This window comes from Rhinolophus hipposideros (genome assembly GCF_964194185.1).
Source record: "Rhinolophus hipposideros genome assembly, chromosome: 8".
NCBI classification, from domain to species: Eukaryota; Metazoa; Chordata; class Mammalia; order Chiroptera; family Rhinolophidae; genus Rhinolophus; species Rhinolophus hipposideros.
The window spans coordinates 58,375,605-58,390,058 of NC_138054.1; the positions used below are offsets into that span (position 1 = coordinate 58,375,605).

At 38.1% G+C, this 14,454-nt stretch overlaps 1 protein-coding gene and 1 pseudogene across 13 annotated transcripts in view; one reads left to right on the forward strand and one right to left on the reverse strand.

Annotated features, from left to right (window-relative positions):
* Positions 1-14,454, forward strand: part of TUT4 (terminal uridylyl transferase 4) — a 106,340-nt gene that overhangs the window by 9,885 nt on the left and 82,001 nt on the right. The gene's annotated exons all lie outside the window — the stretch shown is intronic.
* On the reverse strand, positions 10,733-11,711 carry LOC308500669 (calponin-3-like; annotated as a pseudogene). The gene has a single exon. The product of its transcript is annotated as a calponin-3-like (transcript).

The window sequence follows — 14,454 nt, forward strand, 5'->3', positions numbered from 1 at the left end:
AATGTCCAAAAAAGGTTTACCAAGTGAACAAAGAAAGCAAAGGCTTGAGTAATCCAGAAAACCTAGATAATCAGGCTGTGGGTGATTATCTAGGTAATTTAGTTTAGAAATCCCATTTATTCACAAAATTGTCTTTGAGAGAAGGGAGCACAGTTCCTCTTGCCTTTGATCATAAAAATCCTGTCAGCTGATTTACCCATATAAAAAGTTACATTTAAAAAAAAATCTTTGGTTTAAAGAGTGGTTAACATTTAAAATAAGGTCCATAATACTTTATATAAGCTTATTAATGCACATTTTTATTAAAATATTTTTGAGTTTAAATTTTTTTATTGTGGTAAAATACATATAACATGAAATTTATGTTATATATATATATATATTAACCATTTTAACCATTTTTTAAGTGTACAACTCAGTGGCATTAGTACATTCACAGTGTTGTGTAACCATCACCACAGTCTATCTACAGAACTTTTTTATCATCCCAAACAGAAACTTTGTACTTATTAAGCAATAACTCTCCATTCCCCTTTCCCCCACAGCCCCTGATAAATTCTGTTCTACTTTCTGTCTCTGAATTTGCTTATTCTAAATGTCTTTATAATTGTAATCATACCATATTTGTCGTTTTGCGATTACTTATTTCATTTAGCAGTGTCTTCACATTTTATCCATATTGTAGCATGTATCAGAATTTCCTTTTAATGGTTGAGTACGTGTATACCACACTTTATCTGTTGATAGACACTTGGGTTGCTTCTATCTTTTGGCTATTGTGAATAATACTGCAGTGAATGTGGGTGTACAAATATCTGTTCAAGTCTCTGCTTTCAGTTCTTTTGGATATATGCCTAGGAGTAGAATTGCTGGATCATATGGTAATTCTGTGTTTCACTTTTTGAGGAACTGCTGAACTGTTTTTTGCATTGGCTGCATCATTTTATTAAATTTCCACCATCAGTTGCATGAGGATTCAATTTCTCTACATCCCCACCAATGCTTGTTATTTTCTGCTTTTTTGGTAATCCTAGTGGGTATGAAGTATTATTGTAATTTTGATGTGCATTTCCCTAATGACTAAAGTTGAGCATCTTTTCATGTACTTATTGACCATTTGTTTATCTTTGGAGAAATGTCTATTAAAGTCTTTTGTCCTTTGTTAAGTGGGTTGTCTCTCTTTTTGTTGTTGAGTTGTAGGAGTTCTTTATATATTGGATGTTAGACCCTTATCATGCACATGATTTACAAATATTTTCTCCCATTCTGTTGGTCGTATTTTCACTTTTTTGGAGTGTCCTTGATGAATAGAAGTTTTAATTTTTAAAAATTGAGATAATATTGACATATATTATTATGCTAGTTTCAGGTGTATAGCGTAATGATTCGGTATTGGTATATATATTGCAAAATGGTAACAAGTCAACATCTATCACCACACATAGGTAGGAATTTTTTTTGCTTATAATGAGATTCACTCTCTTAGCAACTTTCAAATATATGACAGTGCAGTATTATTAAGTACAGTCACCATTGCTGTACATTACATCCCCAGGACTTATTTAATAACTGGAAGTTGTTACTTTTGGCCACCTTCACCCATTTTGCCTCCGACCCTTCCCACCCCCCATCTCTGGCAACCACCAATCTGTTTTGTGTATCTGTGAGTTCGGTTTTTGTTGGTTGGTTTTAGATTTTACGTAGGGAGATCTTACAGTATTTGTCTTTCTCTGTGTGACTTATTTCACTGAGAATAATGCCCTCAGGTTTTATTCATGTTGCGAACAGCAACATTTCATTTTTTTTAAATTGATGGATAATATTCCTGTGTGTGTGTGTATGTGTATGTGTGTGTATCACATTTTCTTTATACAGTCATCCATCAGTGGACATTTGGGTGGCTTCTATGTCTAGACTGTTGTAAATAATGCTGCTGTGTACATGGTGCAGATACCTTTTCGAGTTAGTATTTCATTTCCTTTAGATAAATACCCAGAAATGGAATTGCTGGATCATATGGTGGTTTTATTTTTAATTTTTTGAGAAACCGGTATGCTGTTTTTCATAGTGTCTGTACTAATTTATATTCTCACCAACAGTGCAGAAGGATTCCCCTTTCTCCACATCCTTGACAATACTTATTTCTTGTCTTTTTAATAATAGTTTTTCTAATAGGTGTCAGGTGATAACGTCATTGTAGTTTTGATTTGCATTTCCCTGATGATTAGTGATATGGAGCACCCTTTCATTTACCTTTTGGCTATTTTGTATGTCTTCTTTGGAAAAGTGTCTGTTGAGATTCTCTGCCCATTTTTTAATCTGATTTTTTTTTCCTATTGAGGTGTATGAGTTCTTTGTATATTTTGAGTGTATCCCCTTATCATATATAAGATTTGCAAATCTTTTATTCTGTAGGTTGCCTTTTCATTTTGTTGATGTTTCCTTTGCTGTGCAGAAGCCATTTAGTTTGATGTAGTCCCATTTGTTTATTTTTGCTTTTGTTGCCTTTGCTTTTTGTGTCAAATTAAAAAAATCTTTGCTAAGATGGATGTTAAGGAAGAAATTTTAAATTTTGATGACATCAATGAAATCCAATTTATCTGTTTTTTCTTTTGTTTTCTGTGCTTTTGATGTCATACTTAAGAAACTGTTGCCAAACACAGTCATAAAGATTTACAGTTTTTATGTAGTATGTGTATAGGTGTGTGTGTGTGTGTGTGTGTGTGTGTGTGTGTGTGTGTAGTTCTTAAATTTAGGTCTTTGATCTTTTTGTTTTATTTTTGTTTTTATCCTTCCATTGTTTATTTCTGATAATATAGGTGTATATGTTCTTTTCTTTCTTATATGTAATTAACATAATACACACTTCCTATGTGTATTATTTTTTTTCACTTAACAGTATATCTTCACTGTCACTATAGCAAAATAGAGACTTCCTCATTCTATTTTATAATTGCATAGTAATTTATGGTTTTATGATAGTTTTTGCTACCAATTCCCTATTGGTGGTCATTGAGTTTTTCCATTCTTTTGCCTTTACAATTGCTTGGTGAAAAACACTACAATTAAACCTTGTCTTATTTGATCCATTTTGAGTTAATTTTTGTAACTGATGTAAACTGAAGGTCCAGTTTCATTTTTTGAGCGTGGATATCTAGTTTTCCCAGCACCATTTTGAAAAAACTGCACTTTTTCCGTTGAGTACTCTTAGCACTGATGTCAAATCAATTGACCATGTATGTGAGGGTTTATTTCTGGGCTCTCTGTTCTATTCTGTTGATCTATATGTCTTTCCTTATGACAGTACCATACTGTTTTGATTACTGTAGCTTTGTAGTAAGTTTTAAAATTAGGAAGTGTGAGTCCTCCAACTTTTTTTTTTCCTTTTTCTAGATCATTTTGGCTATTCAAAGTTGCTTGAAATTATGTATGAATTTTAGGATGATTTTTTTTGTTAATTTCTGAAAAAAATGGCATTGGGATTTTGATAGTGAATGCATTGAATCTGTAGATAGATCACTTTGGGTAATATTGGCATCTTAACAATATTGTGAACAATGTAAGTTATTGACAATAACTTGAAGGAAATAAGTGGATGAGTACACAGTAGGCTGCAGTTCATGAATTCTGCCCAGTCTCCAGCTGTTGGCAGTTCTGGCAAAGCCGCCTGAACAGTTCTTGGGATTCCTGAGCTTAATAACAATTCTCAAGGGGTGGAGTGATTAACCCTTTTAAGTGAATTATAAATACTGTGAAAGGCATGTCTTCCAACCTTTCACTCCCTTGGGGCTGTAGGTTACATGAGCTTAAAATACTTCCTGATTCGCAGCCTCTGGTTACGCTGGTTACCCTTAGGCAGTGATCAGAGTTTGGAAGAGGAACAGCAAGGAAGAGATAGACAGGGAAAGTAGACTGGAAGGAATCCATGAACACGGAGTGTCTTGCCATTTATTTGTCTTTAATTTCTTTTAGTAATGTAGTTTTCAGTGTACAGATGTTTTGCCTCCTTAAATTTATTGCTAAGTATTTAATTCTTTTTTTAATGCTATTGTAAGTGGAATTGTTTTCTTAATTTCCTTTATGGATTGTTTATTGCTCTTGTATAGAAATAGACCTGATCTTTGTGTGTTGATTCTATCCTGCAACTTGCTGAATTTGTAACTCTGTTTTTTTTGTGTATTCTTTACAGTCTTCTTACATATAAGATCATGCCATCTGCAAATGGATGTTTATTTCTTCCTTTCCAATTTTGGATGCCTGTTATTTTATTTTCCTAATTGCACTGGCTAGAACTTCCAGTATGATGTCAAATACAAGTGGCAAAAGCATACATCCTTTTCTTATTTCTTATTTTTGGGGAAAAGTTTTTGATCCGTTTTTCCCCCGCCTTTTTTCTACCCCGCCCCCCAACTCGGTTCAAAATGTTGTTTCTCAGTTTAGTTGTGTAGGACACAGCTCCTGGGCCCATGGTGGTATTAATGAGCCTTGTGCTCCCCCCGGCTGAGGCAGTTGGTCACCTGTCGGTCGGCTGCTCACAGCAGTTCACAGAAGCTCTTGCTGGCTGCCGGCTGCTCACGCTGGTTTCCGGTCATTCATGGCAGCACACAGCAGCCCATGCCAACCTCCGGCCGCTCATGGCAGCCCAGCTCCAGGGAGAGCAGTTGTTCACAGTCTTAGCTGTAGAGGGCACAGCTCACTGGCCCAAGTGGGAATTTAACTGGCAACTTCGGTGTTAGCACGGTGCTCCAACCACCTGAGCCGCCAGGCCTGCCCATTGATCTTTCAATAGGGAGTCTGATGTTAGCTGGGATTTTCTTTCTTTCCTTTCTTTCTTTCTCTCTCTCTCTTTTTCTCTTTTTTTTTTTTTTGGTAGATGGCCTTTATCATGTTAAGGAAGTTTATTACTAGTTTATTGAATGTTTTTAGCATAAAAGGGTGCTGGATTTTGTCAAATGCCTTTTTTTGCATTAGTTGAGGTAATTATATTTTTCTTTCAATTCAGTCTATTAATGTGATGGTATATCACATTGATTTATTTTCATATGTTGAGCCACCTTTACATATTCTGATGATAAATCTCACTTTGTTATGGTGTATAACATGTTGTTGAATTTGTTTTGCTGGTATTTTGTTGATAATTTTTTGTATGTGTATTCATAGTATCAGGGTAATTCTGGCCTCATAGAATGAGTTAGGAAATGTTCCCTCCTTTTTAGTGTTTGGAAGAGTTTGAGAGGTATTGGTGTTAATTCTTTAAATAATTGAGTAGACTTCATTCACCCTTACAGCTTTCTGGTTCTGAGCTCTTTTTTGTTGTTTGGAGGTTTTTAATTTTTAAATTTATTAAGACTTGTTTTGTGGCCTAACCTAACAAGTCTATAGACCTCCTAGAGAATTTTCCATGTGTACTTGAGAAAAATATGTATTCTGATGCTGGGATAATTTCATGTGGAGAAATGCAGCAATAAATAGAGTTGAAGAAAACGGAAGCAACTCTACATTGATACATTGGCACGAAAAGAAAGAACACACACTCTACTCATACCGTCTTGTGTGTCTGAAAGCTGATTTTGTACACACTCCTTTGGAAACACCACTCTGAAAAGATTTTGTTAGCTCAGGTGAGAGAATGAGATACATACGAGGTGTGATCAAAAGCTATGGTGAATGTTTAAATTAAAAAAAAAAATTATTACAGTAAAAGGCACATTGCTATTACTCTCCCCTCAAAATACTCCCTCTCGCTTCAAACACACTTATCCCATTGTTCTTGCCATGACGCAGCTCTGGAAGTCCTCTTTAGTGAGTGTCTTTAGTTACACTGCTGTGGCTACCTCGATATCCTAAATCAGTTCAAAACGTTTACTTTTCATGGTCATTTTGACTTTGGGGAAGAGCCAGAAGTCGCATGGTGCCAGATCTGGTGAATAAGGTGGATGAGGACACACCATAATGTTTTTATTTGACAGAAATTTCTGTACCAGAAGTGACGTGTAACACGGGGTGATAAAAAAAAAAAGTGCGGTGAATGCTTCTGATGAGTGCCATCCATTGGAAAGGCAGGGATCTTCAATATGGGAAGCCACACTTCAAACCTTAGTAACAATGTGTGACAAATTTCAACTTGTTTGGTCCAGTCAGTCAGGTGTGAGGTACAATTGAGAGAAGGTGTGTTTTAAAGTGGGCTGTAAATCGTCCTCCATCATGACAACACTCTGTGTCACACATCGCTTCTGGTATATGGCAATTGCTATCAAATAAAAACATTACAGTGTGTTCTCGTCCACCTTATTCACTGAATTTGGCAAAGTAAGACTTCTGGTTCTTTGCCAAAGTCAATATGATTCAGGACATTGAGGCAGCCACAACAGCACAACTAAAGATACTCATGAAAGAGGACTTCCAGAACTGCCTCATAAAGTGGCAAGTATGATGGGATATAAGCTCAAGCAAGGGGGAGTATTTTGAGGGGGATTAAAGTCAATGTGTCTTTTACTGTAATGTTTTTTTTTTTTAAGCATTCACCACATTGTTTGATCACAGCTTGTATAATCACAAATGTATATGGGTCACGGCTTTATTTAAAAATTAGCAAACAATACTATAGAAACATTGATATGTAAATTTCTAAAATGCTGCATCTTAAATTTAGTTGGCAAACACCACTTTAGCTATAAGCACGAGTTTAACTTTCCACGTAGAAACCAGCTAGTAAACAATAAAAAGCCTTTCTGTTGTTTGAAAACACCAGTTTAACTAAATGATTGTAGAAATGCATAGATCTGCAATAAAAGAATTGGCTTTAAAAGAGTACTCCCCTTTCACAGTATTCTTTTTATATGTGACTTATTGGTTATGCTATAGGATTTAACTGTTAATAGCATTAAAAGGCAGCTATTTAGGGAAGAGGCAGAAAATGGAGTATATGTGAGACAGTATTTCTTTTAGGTACAATAAGCATAATAGTGTTTTAGGCAGAGAAAATAAAAATTAATCAAAGCTAGCTTGGTTCTCACTGAATAAAAACAGTGGGCTAAATATTGAGCTCCTGTCGGTGATTTCTAGTAAGACCGTGGAGTAGGTAAATGCTGTGTTTACCTCCTATCATGACCACATCTGAATCATAACTGAACTGTAGCACAGTTACCATTGAGAATTGCCTGAAGTCTGGTTGAACTGAAGCCCTACAACTAAGGATGTACAGAAGAAGCCACCTCGAGACTTTTAGGAAGGGCAGAGATGTGGAATGGGCTTGTCTCACAGCCATGTGTGACCATTAAAACTCAGGAGGGATATCGGCTGTGGAGGTCCCTCCCACTGGAGGAGCAAGGGGTCCCAGCCCCACACCAGGCTCCTCAGACCAGGGTTTCAGTGCTAGGGAAAGACGTCCCCATAACTTCAGGTTGTGAAAACCAGCGGAGATTGTGGCTAGGTAAGATGGAGGGCAGCTGCAGCCTCTTTAAGGGCCCACACATGGACTTACTTACTGACGGACTCACTGGCTCTGAGCTCCAGTGCTGGGGCAGCAGCTTGAAGAAAGGCACCAGGGACATATGGGAAGGAATTGAGATGTCTGGCTCAAGGTCAGGGCTGGAGGGGCAGCTTTCTCTTGGATTGAGGAGCTGGAGGAAGCCATTGTTTCTTTGTTGAGCCCTTCCCTCCCGGTGTGCAGACACAGGTAGCCATCATATCTGAGTTAACACTTCATCAACCTGGTTAACACCATTTGTTCACCCTGCCCTGGTGATTTTGAGATGTTGCCCCACCCAACTTTCAGACACACCCAAGCTGCTTCCAGTGGCTTTTCCCTACAAATGACCTGCCTTGGCTTGTGCTCCAGCCTTTCCTAAAATCTCTCAAAGATTCACAAAATGCATACAAGCAACATCTGTCTTTGGTATGTTCTGTATCTCTGGCTGAGCAGCCCTAAGCCCAGCACTAGTGACAGCCAGCCTTGGTTCACGACTTGGCCTCTCGAGGCACCTGCAAGCACAGTGTGGGTGGCAGGTATCTGTGGATTGCTTTGTGGCTCATGCCAGGTGGCCTTGGGCAGGGGTTAGTCTGTGGCTGAACAGTCCAGGAGGCCCAAGAGCTGGCATGCCCAGTGGCCTGCTATGGACTGAGCCAACGCATCACCCGGCCACCTCCAAGTATGATATACCTAAAGGGCAGACTGGGCATGCACTAGAGCCTTGCTAAAGTGAATCCTGGTTTGTAGGGTTAGCCCCTGTACCACACAACTTCACTGTAGTCACAGCCAATCTTTACAACCAACGAGCCCAAGGGTCAATCCCTCCTATTGACATGCCTACCAGGGCTCAACTGCAACAGAAAGGCACACACAACCCACAAAAGAGACACACCTGGAGCAGCCAGCTCTAGTGACCAGGGAGACTGTGCCACTGGGCCCCACAGGACAACTACTACATAAGACCACTCTACTAAGATCGGGAGATATAGTAGCTCTATTTAATACTCTGTGTTTGTACACAGGGAGGCAGCCAAAATGGGGAGACAAAGAAACATGTCCCAAATGAAAGAACAGAACAAGCTTTAGGAAAAGAACTAAACAAAATGGAGACAAGCAATCAAAATACTGGTTATGAGCATGCTTAACAATCTCAGAACTTCAGCAAAAAGATGGGAAGCATATAAATGGAGATTGAAAACATAAAAATGAACCAGTCAGAAATAAACAATACCGTAACTGAAATGAAAATACATTAGAGGGAATCAACAGATTACATGAAACAGAGTATCAAACCAGCAATTTAAAAGACAAGATAGCAGAAAACACCCAATAAGAACACCAAAAAAAAAAAACAATAACAACAAAAAACCAAACAACTCCAAAATGAGGATAGTTTAAGGGACTTCTGGGCCAACATCAGGCATACCAATATTTGCATCATGCGGGTACCAGAAGGAGAAGAGAGAGAGCAAGAAATTGAAAACTTGTTTGATGAAATAATGACAGAAAACTTCCCTAACCTGGTGAAGGAAGTAGACATAGAAGTCCGGAAAGCACAGAGAGTCCCAAAGAAGATGAACCCAAAGAGGCCTACCCCAAGACACATCATAATTAAAATGCCAAAGGTTGAAATCAGACTCTTAAAAGCAGCAAGAGAAAAGTATTAATAGTTACCTACAAGGGAGCTCCCATAAGATTGTGAGCTGATTTCTCAACAGAAACTGCAGGCCAGAAGGGATTGGCACAAAATATTCAAACTGATGAAAAGCAAGGACCTACAACCAGGATTACTGTACCTGGCAAAGCTATTTAGAATCAGAGGACAGAGAAAGGGCTTCTCAGATAAGAAAAAGTTAAAGGAGTTCATCACCACCAATCCAGTATTGCAAGGAATGTTAGAGGGAGTTCTTTAAGATCAGATAAAAAAGAAAAGATCAGAAATATGAATAATAAAATGGCAATAACTGCAGATCTGTCAACAATTACTTCAAATGTAAATTGATTAAATGCTCCAATCAAGGCATAGGGTGGCTGAATGGATAATCAAGCAGGATTCTTAGAACTGCTGCCTAAAGAGACTCATTTCTCAGATTGAAAGACACATACAAATTGAAAGTAAAGCGATGGAAAAAGATAATTCGTGAAAATGAAAACAAAACAAAACAAAAATGCTGGGGTAGCAACACTTATGCCAAGCAAAATAGACTTTAAAACAAAAGCTATAATGAGACAAAGAAGGACCCAGTTATCTCACTTCTGGGTATTTATCCAAAGAAACCCAAAACATTAACGCTACTTCGAGGGGATGTATGCTTCTATATGTTCAGTGCAGCATTGTTTACTATGGCCAAGATGTTGAGGCAGTCTGGGTGTCTGTCAATGAATGAATGAATAAAGAAGAGATGGTATGTATATACAATGGAATATTACTTGGCAATGGAAGGAAATGGGTTCTTGCTATCTGCGGCAGCATGGGATAGATGTGGAGGATATTGTGCTGAGTGGAGTATGTCAGACAGAGAAAGATAAATGTCATATGATTTCACTTAGGAATCTAAAGAACAAAATAAATAAATGAAACAGTAACAGACTTGTACTATGAACATTTTGATAGTTGCCAGATGGGAGGGGTGAGTGAAAAGGGTGAAGGGATTAAGAAGTACAAATTGGTTGTTAACACAGTAGTCATGGGGATGTAGATGTAGCATAAGGAATATAGTCAATAATATTATAATACCTATGTATGATGTCACGTGGGTACTAGATTTATCAGAGTGATAGATGGGACAGGAGTTGGACAGTGAAAAAGGTGAAGGGATTAAATACAAATTGGTAGTTACAAAATAGTCATGGGGATGTAATGTAAAGTATAGACAATATAGTCAATATTATAGTAATTAGTAACTATGTATGGTGCCACGTGGGTACTAGACTAGTCAGGTGGATCATTTCTTAACTCAGTATAAACGTCTAACCATTATGCTCTACACCTGAAATTAAGATGAAAGGGAATAAGAGGTTCAAATTTCCAGCTATAGAACAAGTAATTTTTGGGGATGTAATATACAGCATAGGAAATATAGTCAGTAATATTGTGGTAGTGTAGTATGGTGTCAGGTAGTTGCTAGTCTTATCATGGTGATCCCTTCTTTGGGTATATAAATGTTGAATAACTATGGTGTACACCTGAAACTCATATTGTATGTTAGCTGTATTCAAATAAGAGTATTTAAAAAAAATACTGAACTCCTCTCTATGTATCTAATAAACAGTGCCTTGGTCACCATATTGCTAATCTCTGGGGTGGTCATCTTGGTACTCGCCGTGATATTCATCTGTGTATTCTGCCTGATAATCGCTACCATAGATTTCCAACCCATTTGTTCCTGTCCCTTTGCTTCCATTGTGAATGACAGGTTCTGTTGGAGCAGCATAGAATTTGGGATCATATGCTTGCCTCCTGAGCCCATACACTCATTTATTTCTGGGAAGCAACTGTTGATATCCATCTGTAGAGAAATTGTTGAGTTCTCCACTGATTGTAAGGTTAGTTTCTGATTGTAGATGTCTCCTCTGGTACCTGGCATTAACATTCCTCACCTGGCTGGCTCCTTTGTTGGTGCCCATCTGCAGACTAATCATGGTGTGGTCAAAGTTTTGTCAGTTTGCATTTTGGGGTCATGAAGATGCCTCTTGGTCCCATAGGCTGTCATTTCTGCCTGGCTGGTGGTGCATTTGGTGGTTCCCATCTGTAAATCAATTACACTTTGGCCAGCTTTTAATTTTCCGTCATCAAAACATCTTGTTTTTCTGCATACTTAACTCTGACGTCATTGGTTGTATGGAAGCCTTTTGTTTTAGCCAGACCTGCTAGAGCCACCAGTGTAGTCTGAACCTGTGTCATGTTTTTATTCTCAAAAAGATCATTTGCTTCAAATATGTCATGTGGCTTCATCATAAGCCTGAATAGCTTTGATAAAGTTGTCAGTATTCTCCAACTGAGGACAGTTTAACAGGACTTGTTGACCTTTTTCACTGTGCCTGGCTGTAGCTTGTTTATGAGTTCATAGAGGATTATGCTTTCTTTTAAGCCCAGCTGAAAATTGGTGCCGGTGCTCATGCCTGTCATTTCTTTTAGCCAGTTGCAAAGATCTTCTGCCTGATGATTATACTTGGAAGCAGTCTTGTTCTTGGCCTACACAGAGAGCCCACAGGAAGGGCCCTTGTTGAAGTGGGTCATGGTGGTGAGTGGCTGCAGAGGCTGTGCCCAGCTAGGGGGTTCTCACACTTGGTTTCCTGGCTCCTGGCCCTGAGGACTGGCTGAGGTGCCAGACGCTCACAGCTTGTTTCCCTGGACTGTGGGGGGGGCGTGGGCAGTACCTTGGATGCCCCGGCAGACTGGGTCCTGCTGAGCCTCCATTCCATCCTGGAGTCTCACACGCCTGTTAATCTTATTGTGGATCCTTTCTGTATGAGAAGTTGTTTCTTTTGCTGCTTTCAAAATTTTCTATTTGTCTTTGGTTTTCAACAGTTTGACAGTAATGTATCTTGGTATGGATTTCTTTGAGTTTACTCTGCTTGGAGTTCATTGAGCTTCTTGGATTGTATAATTTTATCTTTCATCAGATTTGGGAAGTTTTCGCTTATTATTCATATACTTTTTTTGTCCCCTTTTCTTCCTTCTGAGATTCCTGTTATGCTTATGTTAGTATACTTGATAGAGAAGAAAACATATAAATTGGAACATGGGAAACAATACAGAGAGAGCAGAAAAAATTTTCAGAAAAACTTAGTTTTCTCAGAAATAAGAGATTATAATGTTGAGACAACATCAGAGTGCTACAAAAAAGAATAATCTTAAGTATATTAAAAAAGAGAGAGAGTTCTAAAAATGAAAATATGATAGGTTCGCCATGCCCCTCCCCACCAAATGTCAAAGGGTTGGAAGATAAAGTTGAGGAAGTTACCCAAGAAGGAAAAGAACAAAAACATGGAAAATGGAAAGAAAAGGTATGATAATTGGAGGATGAATGTAGGAGGCCTAAAGTCCAATTAATAAAAGTTATAGAAAAAGAACAGAGAAGATGGAAGAGATTACAGAAGACATAATATAAGAAAAACATTCCTAGAAGTGAAGGACTTGAGTTAGAAATTAAAAGAGCCAACTGAGTGCCGAGCAGAATGAATGGGTATGTGCACCGGTTTATCTCTTGGCAATTACAGAACACTGAGGCAAAGAAAAGATCCTACAAGTTTCCATAAAGAAAACAGTTCGGTAAAAAACATGGAGAATAAGAATGGCGTAATTTTCTCAGTAGTAATGCTGGAAACTAGAAATCCTTGAAATGATACCTGTAATATTTTGAGTGAATGGTTTCTAATCTAGAATTTTAAACCTAACAAAATGTGAAGATAGAGTAAAGACATTTCAGACATGCAAAGTCTTATGAAGTTTATCTCCTATTGAGGCTTAGGGGGGCCCAATAAATAGCATTCTCTTTCCCTTCCTGAATTCTGATTCTCTTTTCCTTCTTGAAATCTGAACAAATTGAGAGAGATAAAGGGAGCATATGGTGAGCAGAATGTCATTTGTGTTATGGATACGGTTCACTTTGGAGAATGGGACTTATATTTTCAAGTTGTGTGCTAATATTCAATGCCAGAATTAGGCAGACTTACCCACTCAGGCAGAGGTAGAGCGAACAACTACAGGCCCTGTGTGGAACTTATATACCTGTTAGTATTAAAGTATGAATGAGAGAACAGAATTTTGTTTCCTGTGAACAGCTGGGTGCAGAGAGGAAGGAAGTAAAGGGGAAGATGATAAATTTTGCCCAGATCATTTTTCCAAACCCCATCTCCTTAGGAAAGGAATGAATGACAGTGGTGGAAAGAAGTCAGGAATGATATAATGGATGTTCCTCTACATAGAAAGAAATGGCAGAAGTAGGGCATAATTATTTTCAATGCCTATCATGTTCCCTTTCTTAGGAAGCTACTGGAAGATGTGCTTCACCACAAAAAGGGAGTAAATCATGGAAGAGGAAAATAGAAGAATCAACATGAGAGAGTGGATGGAGTTAGTAGGATGATAATGAAAGGAAGTCTCAGGGTGACAATGATGAAAGCGTAGTCGTGACCACAGAGTGCCAGACAAAGAGTGTTCACGGAGAAAACAACAGAAACAAATAGATTACTTGCTGTATTTGAACATCTTGAGACAAGATTTACTGTCCTGTCAATGGATTATTGATAGGTATATTAAAAAACTTAAGAAAAATGATTAATTTCAGGTAAAACTGAAAAATATCCCAAAAGATGTGGTTATAATATATAGTAAAAAGGCTAGGCTACTATGACAAAGAGATCCAGTAATACAGTGGCTTACAAAACAGTTTTATTTCTCTTTCATGTGATAGTTGCTAGGTGAGTGGTCACCAGATTCAGATGAGCATGAGTAATTTGTTCTCTATGATTGTTCAGGGGCCCAAGTGCCATTGATGATGATGTCCAGACAAAAGGCAAGCAGTATGCACTTTACCTGGGCTTGTTAGAAATGTATAATGTCAGTCTGCACTGCAAACCTACGGAATTGGTAATCTGCATTTATGACTAGTTGATTCCTATGCACAAAAGTTTGAGACTCACTAGTCTGGATTAGAACATAATTGTTGGCTATCTGATTGAAGATGAATGATTGAGGATTTTATCCATTGAGAAGGGGAGAGAGCATGGAGGAGGTAAGAACTTGATCTTAAGGATATACCTAATTTCAGTGAAGATTGGGAAACGTAGTCTAGCCATGTGGCCAGGACAAAGGAGAAAATAAATTTTGATGGACATCTAGAAAACTCTAGTATAGTATTTGACTCAGCCATCAATAATATTGGCATGTCATATTAAAATCATCCTGGGGGGACAGAGGTGGGATGGGAACGTGTGTGTATGTATGTGTGTAATTCTTTTTAGGGCGAGGGTTTGAG